The sequence below is a fragment of the Aythya ferina genome (assembly GCF_964211825.1).
Source record: "Aythya ferina genome assembly, chromosome: 15".
Taxonomy (NCBI): Eukaryota; Metazoa; Chordata; class Aves; order Anseriformes; family Anatidae; genus Aythya; species Aythya ferina.
In genome coordinates this window covers 15,734,914-15,748,133 of record NC_140314.1, presented here as the reverse complement: position 1 = coordinate 15,748,133, position 13,220 = coordinate 15,734,914, and the positions used below count along the sequence as shown (strand labels likewise).

General features: G+C 41.5%; 1 long non-coding RNA gene across 2 annotated transcripts in view; it reads left to right on the top strand.

The window, feature by feature from the left end:
- Positions 1 to 13,220, top strand: part of LOC311444992 — a 39,034-nt gene that overhangs the window by 15,349 nt on the left and 10,465 nt on the right. The window contains exons 2-4 of one of the 2 annotated variants that reach the window (XR_014698157.1): positions 5,637 to 5,763; positions 5,848 to 6,476; positions 12,685 to 12,875. This is a non-coding gene — a long non-coding RNA (uncharacterized lncRNA). Of the gene's footprint in view, positions 1 to 5,636; positions 5,764 to 5,847; positions 6,477 to 12,684; positions 12,876 to 13,220 lie in introns of those variants that run through there. The other variant, XR_014698156.1, reaches the window with a different exon arrangement.

The following is a 13,220-nucleotide window of genomic DNA, read 5'->3' as shown; positions in this document are numbered from 1 at the left end:
AGAGAAGAGGATAACCTAACCTGTCATACTTCTATACCAAACCATCACACAGAATGACGAAAATCCATAGGTACTGTTGGGTCTGGGGCTCTGACATTTTGTTCTTGAAGTCAGTGATCAGTTTCGCTTTCTGACTGATAAAGTGTTGATGCCTAGATCGGCAAATACACCTGGGCCAGGTGGTAGACATTGACATTATAGCTATGATCTTCTTGGTAACTAGGTTTGTGTCTGAGCTTGACTTTCTGTGCAAACAATGCTTTATCTCTGTGCTGGGTGACCAGAGCTGGCTGCCAGACCCCCACCCAGCTGCGCTTTCACTCCACCTTCTCAACAGGACATGGGGAGGAGGTAAGATAGAAAAGCTCATGGACTGAGATGGGGAGATCACTTGCCAGCTGCCATCATGTGCAAGACAAGAGGTGACCTGGGGAAAATTAATTTAATATATTGCCAATTAAGATAGAGTTGGATGGTGAGAAAGACCAAAGCTAAAACTCATTCCCTCAGTCCCTCCTTCCCAAGCTTAACTTCACTCCTTTGTTCCCAACCCATCTATCTGCTCCCCACCCCAACTGGCACAGGACAGTCAGGAATGGGGACTGTAGTCAGGCCATAACAGTTTTACTTATCCCAGATTTCATCTTCAACACCTTTTCACTACCTATTGTAGTTATACATTATAGATATACCTCTTGACATTTAACCTCATACACATCTTCCCATTAAATCCAAACATCCTTCATTGCCTACGGTATTTAGCCATACACATGGGAGTGATCTTCTTTCTCCTTCAACAGAAATGACCAGTGGACCCTAAGAAATAAAACATTCCCTAAGAAAATGTTGTCAAGAGACATCTACTCAAAGCATTTCTCTTTGAATAAAGCAGCAATTTAACGTCTCTGTTCGAATTAAATTGTGTAATAATATTGTGACCATTCCCTTTACATGAGTGAAGGAGTGAATAACTTGCTTGGTATCACACAGGAAACCTGGGGAAGAGCAAAGACATGAAATGCAAAACTAGGATCAGCCAAGCTTAGTGTCTGCCATCCCTTCATATTTTGAGAGTAGCCTAGAGCTGGGGCTTGTCAGGGGAGTCTGCTGCTATTCTGAGGGCGGTTAAAGGTAGCTCATGCATTGTGCAGAAAGTGCTGAGCCTCTGTTCCTGACAGTGAGGCAGACTTGGGCAAGTGTTCTGGTCTTTGAGTCCAGGTGAGAGATGAATGAGATGTGCTTTCACCATTAACATCATCCATTAACAATAAATCATCCATTCTCAACAACAAATCTCTGTTTACGTGACTTTACAAGCCATGCTGACAAAAGGAGCATAAAAACCTGGAGGACGCAGCTCTTTGCTCTGTTCTTCCCTTACTCATGGGCAGTTTGTCAGCCGTACCTTAGTTTTAAACCTTTTGCTAAGTATTGTTAATTCCTGATCATTGAAGGTCAGGGGCTTCCTGCTCTGCAGCCCCTTCTTCAATAAGACTGCCAGCGCTGATGGGCAGGGGAAGTAATCCTTGTCCCCATGTGCCTGGTAAGAGCTCAGCACACTGCTGTGTTTTCACTGTGAGCCGAGGGCAGGAGGGGCTCCATGCGCAGAGACGCTCCTGCAGCCCGGGCAGCCCTGCAGGGAGCAGGGCAAGGAGCAGCAGGGAGGAGCTGCTACGGCCTCCTGGTAGCCCCCCGTTCCTCTGCTCCACTGGGGTGGGTAGGAGTCAGCAATGAAAGAGCAAAGCTTTGAAGTGGAGGGAGGAAAGGTGTCTTAATATTTCTCTTTTTGTTTCTAACTACCTGAAAATACGTATTTCACATGGCAATAAGTTAATATTCCCAATGTTGAGCCTGTTTTGCCCAACGTGATAACTGGCGAGCGATCTCTTTGTCTTAATCTCAATCCATGAGCCTTCCCATTCCAGTTCCTCCTGTTTTCTCTGCCTGTCTCACTGAGGTGGGAGTGTGAGCAGCTGGGCAGGAGTGTGGCTTTTAGCGAAGGTTAACCCAGCACAAGCTCTCACTCTGTCTCTTTACTCTTTCTGTCCCTTGCAGATGCAGTCATTAACAATGCACAGTTCCCATGAGATACAAAGATCAGCACAAGTTATTCAGTCACCAGTTGTCTCAAACCTTTCAGCTACAGATCCACCTGCAAAAATCTGACCCTCTGCTAGCACACTAGGGCTGGTTTAAGGTTTTCTTAGAAACACCTTATTTATTTTCATGCATAACATGCTTTGCACTGGTGAAAATCAAAAACGAAGGAATGATGTTGATGAGCAAATAATAAAATGAATGAAATGGAGAGGATAGTGAGCCTTCTGAAACTCTGCCTGGCACAGAAATCCAGAAAGTTACAGGGCAGAGAGAGTATGTGTTAGAATGCATCTCAGTGTATTCAGATATGTACTGGTGAAAGTCCTGCTAGCATTAGAGAAACATGTAATGTGCACCTGACTTTTTAGTGGTTCCATACAAGAACTTGTCAGTATAGGCAGAGGCTGGATGTTCATACAGTTGCATGTTCATGCTGCAACATACATTCCTTAAAGAGGTGTTTTAGGATCTAGCAAGAAAGCTCTGTACTGGATAAAGAAATGAAGGAGGTGACAAAGCAGTAACAAGAATAGTCTCTTTTTGTTTCTGTTATTTATTTTTGTTTATGATAGCTAAATATCTGTGAAATGATGCTTCTGAGATGGTCCCTGCAATCTGAACCTCAGCAACATGTTTGTGAGTGTGCATGGGATAAAAGTCAGGGGTACAAAAATGTTCATTTGTTTCTCTTGGTTTTAAAAGTAAGTGTCCATAGCATGTGAGACAGGGGAGTATATTATAATATATATACAAATTATATATGTAATATATTATAATTTGCATATAAAAATGTTAGCTTAGTGATTATGTATGTTCTTCTTGTCATGAAGCTGGTAATCAGTAGCCCTGAAATCTTTCACTCCTTGCTTTTCAGTGACTTCACCGTTGCATTGGAGATGCTGCCATTAAACAGGAAATTAATTGGTGGGAGAAGGGGCTCGTTTCTTGGGGAGAGATGTCTTTTTTCCCCCTTCTCCTCCACCCCCTTTTCATTTTTAACTCCTGAAGAGTAGAGGGGGAATAAAAAGTGGTGGAACCCTGAGTGCATGCAAAGGTGCTTGTGCACAAAAAATTCTTACTGCGGTGCAGGGCAGCTTAAGTGCTTAAATATTTAGGACAGCTTTAATGCTTAACATACTGCCAAGTTGATGCTTATGAAAGAAGTAGAAGCTATTTAAGCTCCTGGGGCTGTTTCTAGGCCTACAGGAGGCAGGCACTCACTTGAGAGAGAGGTCTGTTTTGCCTCTTCCAGGTGCTATTTGGCATCCACGTTATCACATCTCCAGCCTTTGTTATAGGTGGGATGGGAGGATGCAAAGGTACCTCTTTTTTCCTCACATACCCACCTTCCTCCCTGCTGTGGTCACCCACCAATCCCACCATGATTCTTCAGTCGGTGGGGGAAGTGAGTGATTTTAAACCTCTGTTTACCTGCGTATCGCCGGCTTTCTTTTGCAATCTTAATTATGCTGTTTGTTCTAAGAGCAACTATGTAATGCTTAGCAAGGAGCGAGATTGCATCGGTCCCCTGAATAATTATATCATTCCCCTGAATATCACGTATGCTATCAGAAACAAACAAGGGTGTAATAATCATTATAAATGAGTCCATCAGAGCTGATTGCTTTCTCTACCATCACAAAAGATCGTTGCTATGTTGACACTTCTTTATTTTTTTCCCCTCTGTTTTTGCTTACAGTCTTTCATGTGATGGGACAGCTGGAATCAAGACTTTTCTTCTTTTTTCTGTGTGTGGTTGATTACACTAGGTCTGACTGTAGATGCTGTGAGCATGCAGTTAAGATCAGAAGGATCACTGTATGTGATGCAGGCTGTAAAACCTCACCCAGGGATTTCTGCAAAACTGCCAGCGGAGCCAGAGCACTTCTGGATATTGAGCACTCAACCAGCTAGGTTACACTGTACTCCTATCTTGTAGGTGGATGAGACTGAGAGATGTATTCCTGCATTTATTCCCTTTTAATAGCTCCTGTGTTCTTTGAAGCACGAGTGTCTCTTGCTGGTTGGTGTTCAGGGTCTAGCCCAGTGGACTTAAATGTCTCTTAAAACATGACAAAAACAAGGTTGAATTTAGATCTTCTTGCAGACGATGCATATTTTAATATAGTCTCTCTGATATTGGAAAATGTATAATGAATGAAGGCCCTTTCCCAATAAAGCAACTGTCTGTTAGCTTGGCGAAAAATCTGAACCATCTTTGCAGTTATAAAAAAGAGAGACTTCATGCGCACAATTCCTGTCCTGTATATGTCAGGAAACATTTATTTGCAATCAATTGTATCTAGAGCTGACTGTTTTGTAATTCAAGAAATCTCAATACCTGTGAATATTGCTGCTATTGTCTTCTAAAATCATAGCGTAGATAGAAAAACATTCCTTTCCCAATTAAAATGCCAATTCACTATTGATGAGCATACATCCTATTGACTGGGAACTTACCTGTCCTGTTTGCTATCTGAATACAGCCTATTTCTTAGAACACTGATTACACAAGAAGGATAACAGTGACTCAGATAGGAAACATCACTCTTTTCAGATAAGATCTACAGATGTTGCTGGAATATGCAAAGTAAATGCTTGAGTGACACATAGCTCAACACAAAGCAGAAACTACTTATATGCAATGGTTTCCAGATGAAAAAAATGATCTGCAATATGAAAAATTGTACATGGGCTTTTTCTAGTAATATGCCTATTAAAATAAGATGTATAAAACAGAACCAGCCACATGTGATTCGGGAAACTGAAAAATCCATTTATGCTTTGTAGCTAAAGCTGATCTGAAACCTCAGCCCACTGTAGCTGGATTGTGTGCCTAGCCACAGTGGGGACCACTACCTAATTGTGTTAGCAGCGATTTTCCTTTCTGTTTTTCTTTTAATATAACAGTTTTAAGAGCTCTGAGCCAGATGTCAGAAAACATGATTGGAGCATTCACACAGTCTTACTCATTGATGATGTGAGGTATAAAAAGCTTAACAGTTTAGTTTAAAGTCAATCATTGAATCATTGAAAGTTATTGAAGATTTTCCTTTGTTTGCATGGAATATCTTTATGAAAAATGATTTATTATTTTCTTTTTAATTTTGATGCTTAATGTGATATCTGAAAATGGTATTTCTGAAACAGGACATGGAAAAAGTCAATGATGACATTTCAAAATTGATGGAGAAGTTATTTAAAGTATGTTGTTAATGCTTGTTCTTTTTGACCAGCTTGGCTGTTAATGGTTTTCAAGGGGAGACTGTTCTGCTAGCTGAGGAGTCCTTATATTCACAACAAAAGTTACTTTCATGTTAATACATCCCTGCTACCAACAGTAATATTTGTGCTTCCAACCTGGCATCCCACACTTTGGCCTGGTCAAGGCAGACAAGATTCCAAGAAGTCAGCTGGGAGCTGCAAGATTACTGCTGAGCTCTTCATGCCTTGCCGTAGTGTACCACCGCGTGAAACACTGCAGCAGAGAAATCCTCCTGTAAGAATTAAATTGCATCTCCTGGTTATTATTACAGCTTAATGACTGCAAGAGGCAGAACCACAAAGGAATAGACTCCCAAAATGGAAAAGATAAAGAATCAAGAAATTTCATGCAGAGAAGACAAAGCTCATTTTGCTGGCATGACTGCAGTGCTGACACTGGTGATTATACACTTGGGATGTGCTTGGCATGTCCAAGAGTTGTAAAATTTTCTGCTCAAATTCATTGGTGTTCTTTCTTTTCAGGAAGACAATGGGAATCTAAAGAATTTGTCTGTGATACGTGAGAAAACTGCCTTAGAGACAGCACACTGATCTCAGAAGAAGCAGGAGTGGACCTTTAGACCTCAGTGGCATTTTAGAAATTTATTTATAAAGATCTACAGCCAACTAATTAACTTCAGTGGTGAAGACTGAGATGCTGGAAGTAGCTCATCGCTAGAGCCAGGTTGGAGGCCAGAGATATTTCTGATGTAGGGAGGCGTATGTGATTGGACGACTGAATTGTTGTCTAATTACTAACTTTGGCACAGTCAGAGGAGTAAACATCTAACTTGTTCCTAGAACTCTCTGTTTTAATTAGAAAACTGAGCAATATGGAAAGGAAATTGAGTATGCTTTAAACAGGCCCAAAACACCCGCTCTTTTGCAGACTGTGCTGAGTCAAGGCTGCAGACTAGTTCTGAGTTCAGTGAGGAATCTTGCTACAGGTGTTTGTGTCCCCTGCACGGGATCCTCCATACAAAGAAGGCCAATGCGAACATATCAGGTACAACAGGAAAAAAAAAGGGACTTCAAAGGCAGAAATATGGCAGTGTCCCACAGCTGCTGTTTCTCAGGAAGAGCTTCGGGTCCGTGAAGCCGGGAGGAGCCAGGTGGGTGCTGCAGGGCCCCATGCCCACACTGATGGGGGATGCTGCCAGGGGTAATAGTGAGTCTCCTAATTAACTGGGCCAATAATTAACATTACTCCCAGAGTGGAGTACTACACTGACTGGGAATGTGCTTGCAGCAAGAACAGACAGTGGCTGTAGCGCAGATGACTATTATGGCAAGGAGATTTTGTGTTAAGAAAAATGGAAGCAGAAAGTTTCTTCTGAGCAAGACAACGGAGTGACAACAGTAAAGTCCGACAGTCCTAAATTGAGTAGGAAAAATACTAATTGGAGAAAAATGGAAGAATTTTTGCATGTTTATCCCATTTGGGAGATTTGACTGAGTGAGGAACACAGTTGAAGACTAAAATATAGATTAATGATACAATAATTATTGGACTCTATATTGTATCAGAACGGAAAATGAACGGAAACTGTACGGAAACCAAGCTGTAGTGGTACAGGACACAGAGTCAAACCCAGGAAAACCCTGTGTTGACTTTAGCCTGGACTCAGCTCACGCTGCAGCTGGGTTACTGGATGCTGCCACCTGCAGTCTGCGTTGGTCCAGCGCTTTCTGATTCAGCGAGTGACAGGACAAATACACACACACATCAAGTCTCTTTCTCACTGTCAGAAGCTTTGGGTTTAAATATATTCACATTTGCTATCCTGAGATATCTCCTTAGTGATTTTATGGAATAACTTACCAGAAATATAATTACAATAAATAAATAAGTAAATAAATAACATTTTTTAAAAAAAGCTATCTACTTAGATGTTTTACTGTCAATTCCATCAAAAATATGAGGAGAAAGAGCAATGTCCTTTAGTGGTCAATTACAAATAGTCTTTAGTCCAGTATTTCTTCCTGCTGTATGCTACGTGAAGACTACCATTTGAAAGCTATGAATCCTTTCCATCACTGAGTTCAAAATAGAACATTCAAAGATCTGCCTAGGGATGAGATTGGTTTTTTGTTTCTTTGTTTATTTTTCCCTCTAGCTAAAGTTGAGGCCAGAACCTACAGTCCTTCATAATCTAGTTTGTTATAATTTAGGTACCTTTCAAGTTATTTTTGGATTTGATCCCAGAGCCCACTCACAGCTGAATGACCCTATTCCTGAGCACCAGCTGAGGTATCAAGTCCTTACTAATCAAAATGATCCCATCTACTTTATATTCAGTGCTTTTCTTGATGGAAACAGAAGAGGTGATAGCTTACTGTAAAGGAAGGGTCTTCTGCCTGAAACAATTCCCCTAAAGCACTGTCCAGCAACGTTCAAATATTTATTAGTCTGTGCCTAGAACTGTGCCAAGGATGACTCGCAGAGTTAAATGTGTGCAGAAGTAGTACAGGAGATCAGCGAGGGAATTATCCCCAAATCAGCTGTAAGTAGGATGGTTGTTAAGGTACTTACTGTACTGTAGAACTTGCTTAATGTTCTCCTGTCAGGCTGTGAAAACACATCCTCATGTTGGTGTATGTCCCTTCCGCATTTATAAGTCATTTCTGCTCAGTGGAGTAGTTTAAAACAATTTTCTGCTATTTCAGGTTTCAATCCTATTTAACTGCTGAAATTCCACCCTTTCTAATGCAGTCCTCATTCTGCAGGCACTGTGACATGAAAAAGTAGGCACATAGCCCGGAGAGGATGGTAGATGTGATCACTGTGGCCAAATGAAAACCAGACTGATCCACTTTCCTTTGCTATGAAAACACAAGGACTTAGCTGTGCATAGTGCATCATCGTTGGTAGCTAGCATGTTACACACGTGCATGGTGAACTGCTCTGGTTTACTCAGAGATCCATTAAATGTTCCTGTGTCTGGTGACAGTGAAATAGTTGAAAACCATCCCCCAAGGACCAGAAATCACGCATCCTTAAAAATCCACCAGACTACTTAGGCCAATAAGTACAGAGACTGGGGATCGTTCTGGCAGGCTGTGTGAACGTGTGCATTTGTATGCATGTATAGAAACAGAAAGAGAAGACAAAAAAAAAAAAAAGTTATTTTCTCTAAAAGGTTGTTCAAATGTCAGCCCCAGCAGATGAAAATATTGCCAACAAAGTGGAACTGAAACTAATTGGTTTGCGTGAGCGTTGTTAGGCGGCAGCATTAGAGAGATGGAGCCATCGTTGTGGCAGCACAGGGGTATGTTGGAGATGAATGGAGTATTTCAGTTACTTAGTTTACCTTAGTTTTGAAATCTCTTAAACTCTGTAATGTAATCTTTATTTTTAAGTGGTTTGGAGTCATGTTAGTATGAAAAAAAAAAAAAAGAAGAAGATACGGAGAACTGCTTTGGGGTGAAACTTTGACATGAGTCAGCTGGAGCAGGTTGTGCTGTGCAGGAGGCTGAAGCTGTTACTTGATTAGGAGTGATATGAGATGAACCAGAGTCCTGAGACAGATTCAGTGGCTTTGAGTCACTACCGAGCAGCCCAGTCCCACTCCCAACATCTGCCTTCAGTCCTCTTTGTGATCCCTGGTCTGTCAGAAAGGAAAGACTTATGTCTCCCCAGTATGTACATACCTGCCTCCTACTTCACCTGGAAACTAGGTGCTAAATCATCAATATTTTTTAACTTAGAGACCATTCCAGAGAGCAGTATTTTCTGTGCGGAAAGTTAATCAAGAATACCTGTACTGCCTGCTTTGCATCTATGTGCAAATTAGGATTGTGAGGAGAGAAGTGGCAAAATCGGTTCTTGGTAAAAGACGTCTGTCCTTTGTTTGCCTTTCTTCAAAGGTAACATGCTTCTGACCTGAGGAGTCCTCCTTTAAGGACTGAAAGCAGGAGCACTGGGTCGCAGCACTGTTACTGTGACACTGTGGCACCAAGCCCCTCCTTACTGCCAGAAAACAACCAGCCTCCTTCATTCCCAGATCTTTCTGGTCTTTCACTGTGCACTGTTTTTACAGGAACTTTGTTGCTGTACCTGAGGTTCTCTGTTTGTTTGTCAGATATTTCAGACTGAAGGATCAAAAGAAATACTGGTGTTCTTAACCAAATGGTCTCACTTCTGGAAGAGAGGGAATTCATGCAAGTGACTGATCAGAGAGAGGTTAACTCGAACACAGCATGATTCTTTCAAGCAGCCTAGATTGGAGGGAGTCCTTCTTCTCAATAAATAATAATAAAGCAAAAGTAAGTGAGGTTAGGTACCTTTGGAAATGCTTTGCATTGCTCTCACATGGGCTTGTGCAAAAATAGTGGTCACAGCAACATATTATAACACAGCTGTTTCCTGGTACCTCTGTCTGGTAGGATTTAGGCAACAACAAAGACATTAGGCAAGAAATACTTTTTTTTTTTTTTTTTTTGTCAGACCCATTTGTCCCTGACATCCAATTCATTTTATTTCTTAGGAAAGGTTAAAGTGAATGATAATGATAAGGAGAACTGTCAGTGGCATTGCTGTGAAATACGTAGCTTTTTCTGCAGAGCAAATAGAAGTATTTCTCTTGCTCTGCTGTTGTTTGAGTGCTGTTCTCAATGGCTTATGGTAAAATGGCTAATAGTTTCTCACAGCAGTCAGATAGGCCAGTGCATTGAGAAGCTCACAATTATTACTTTTTAATTTTTTTTTCTCTGTCAGCTGAGTGAGACTTTCCCATCTGCCATCACAACCTGTCTCTGGATTGTTGTAACAGTATTCATCAGCAGAATTGACAAAACCCAAATTACATGAATGACAACAGAGAAAGACCCAGATGTTACTTCATGAACACTTTTGCATGGGGTGATCAGCCACGTTCTGCTTGATCTTGTCAGCTTGCTGTTTGCTCTTAACAAGCAGCGTTCTTGCATTGGGGCGCAGCATGGGGCTTTGTCAGGGTAAAGCAGAGCATGGAGGGCAAAAAGAGGGAAAGAGAAAATGAGCAGTGACCTTGTACATCCCAACAACCCACTGTAAGGTCTCCCTTTTTAGGGCTTAGGACAGTGTTTCTTGGTATTTCAGTAATTCTGTGAGAAAGTGTGCACACAAGGGATCTGGAGCTGGGGAGTTTGGAGTTAGATCCTCCCTCTCATCCTCTCATAAGGAGAGGCTGTAGCAAGATCTGTTGGAAGGAGCTGTGTTCATAGCGTGTGTCCCTCCCTGCAACACACCTTGTGCAGAACATATAGCAAAACTAAACAACACATCCTCAAACACACACACAAACTGCCCTTCCAAGTTAATCTGGAAGGGTGGTTTATCAGCACTGTCCTGTTGGCATTATCTGAGAGCAAAAGTCACTTTCAGGATAAAGCCAGGGAGTGTTGATTTAGACCTTCTACATGTACTCCTGACAAAGTCTTATGCCATGACTATCAAAACAAGTCCAATGAAGAAGAAAACTGAAAATGCTAAGATTGTTTTCTGTGTTGCTGGGAACCCTGTGCCACCATCCTATGCTCCTTCTGAGCCAGCTGGGTGTGCCAGCTAGCAGTACATCCTTTCTGGCTTAAGTTTAGAACAGGATTTAAAATCTTTTGGCATATTTTTTTGGGTAATGACATTGTGCTGTCATTTTGAGCATGCAATCCTGTCCACCACTCAAACACAGGTTTTGAGGTGCAGCATCTAATTAGCAAGGGATGGCTTGTGTCTAAAACAGAATACACCCAAAGACAAAACTAAAAGCAAAAGGCAATTTCTGCTGACGATTATACAGTAGAGAATGCATTTAGCCTTAATTGTGTTTACTTAAGTGGAGCCCATGAGGGAAACTAATACAAGCAGTTTCTCAGTCAAGAATAGAGCCAAAAGATAGGTGTGTTTCTTAAAATTCACCCTCTACTAGTGAGCTTTTAAATCTTTTAGAAGGCAGGAACATGGTGTGCAATAGCAGCAGAGTAAATGTTCAGCTGTTACCGGGATGTTGACCATAGAAGGCTTGAACATAGGGTGCACAATCGGCAGAAATGAAAACATCCTGGCCTTGCAGCTTTACAGTTTTTGTGAGTGGAAGACCACTGAGCTGTTGGCCTCGGGGCGGTGCATTTTCACAGCTGGCAATATCTTACTTTTCTCTGTTAACTTAAGAAATAACCCCTAATATCCCGAAGGCCTGCAGAACAGGCACTGAAAAACACTGATATATAGAGCAACATGAGAAACCAGACCTTTAAAATACCTGTGTCTGGATAGTTACATGAGATCATCTGTTCCTTTATGTATTGGAGTATGTTTCTTTAATTAATTAATTAATTTCCTTAACTCTTCTGACCAGACATTTGTAGAGAGCACTTTGCTTCCACTGAGAAGGAATGGTAGAGCACTAAAGCTGAACTCACGCACGTGGAGCCCTGTAACACGTTTGTGCTTAAGTAAGGAACACAGCAATTGTAATCAGTGGTTGTGGCTGTGTCTCAGATCAGTCCCAGCCTCTGGAAAATTGTCCCAGGCTTGGGATCTCAGCAAACTTGTTTTTTTTCAGCATCTTCCACTTGCTGTTCCAGCTTTCCACAACTCAGCTATAAACAACCCTGACACTGATTTCAAGAGAGGTACAAAGCTGGGCTGGCACACAGCATGTTTCTACCATGCCAGTCAGCAAAGGGTCTTTCCTTCAATATTATGAATGCTTTTAGACTTCATTGTGTAATTCATTTGTATAATCCCTGGGGAATCAAATCTTCTGAGATACACATGACGGACTGGTGCTTGAAGCTCCCACTGATAGATCTGAGTTCCATAGGCACAACACGAAATGTTTTCTTTCCATGTTACCTGCCTGGAGCTTGTGTAAGCTCACCACGTTTCCACTTTTCTCCTTGTGTAATGGAGAAAATAAAAGACCCCTGTGTTCCACAAGAGCTTGTTATGACTGAAGGGCTCAACATTTGAAAAGCATTTGCAAATTAAGATGTGACTTGAGTTAAAGCACTCTTAACCACCCAGTTTAGGTCCTTTTCATCTCCCCACTGCTGCTTTCCATCTGTTCCAACATAAACTGTATTTGAAATGCTACCAAGATCCTACCTAACTTCTGAGAGGGTAACTTCACACAAGTGACAGGTCCTTCTGCTCTCATTATTAGTGTGGAAGTTCCTTCACAGGCCAGTCTTGCTTTGCTCTGCATTAATCTGTGATATGTCTCAAGATAACCACAGAATTACACCTGAACTACCAGGCAAGACATTCCATTTCGAAGGACTGTTTGTATCAAATGATGTAAGCTTACTGATTGTTCTTTCTGACTTGTATCATTGCAGCCAAGTCGTTGACATGGGATTTTCCATCAGTGTTGCTAACACATGCTGTAAGCTGGCACCAGTTCACCCGTGGTCATTCTGCACACTTACTATCAGGTATTTCAGAAGAGATGAGCTGCTGGTGGCTTATTTTGTGCTGGAATATCTCCTGGCATGCAGTTATGCAAAGATCCAGAGTACTGGTCTAAAAACAGGTGAAGTACCATGTAATTTATACACTACATAGGTTTTAGTTGTATTTATCTAGCAAAAAAATGGGACCTTTTAAGGCTGAAGAGTATTAACTTAGCTGCTCTTCCTAGAATACGTGTTCATATCTAAATGACGACACTCATACCTGTGGAGAGTATTTTTCTTCAGTCACTGTAAAGGCACATTTCCCTGTTCTGGTGACTGCCTTCATGTGTCAGTGCTGTTAAACACAAGTTTCCTTCCCCTGCTTAACAGACCTGTTTTAAAATACCAAACTTTCTTTAAACTAGAAAATGTAGGTTCAGCTTCCCTTGTGGATATCTGCATTTTATAAACCCAGTGTG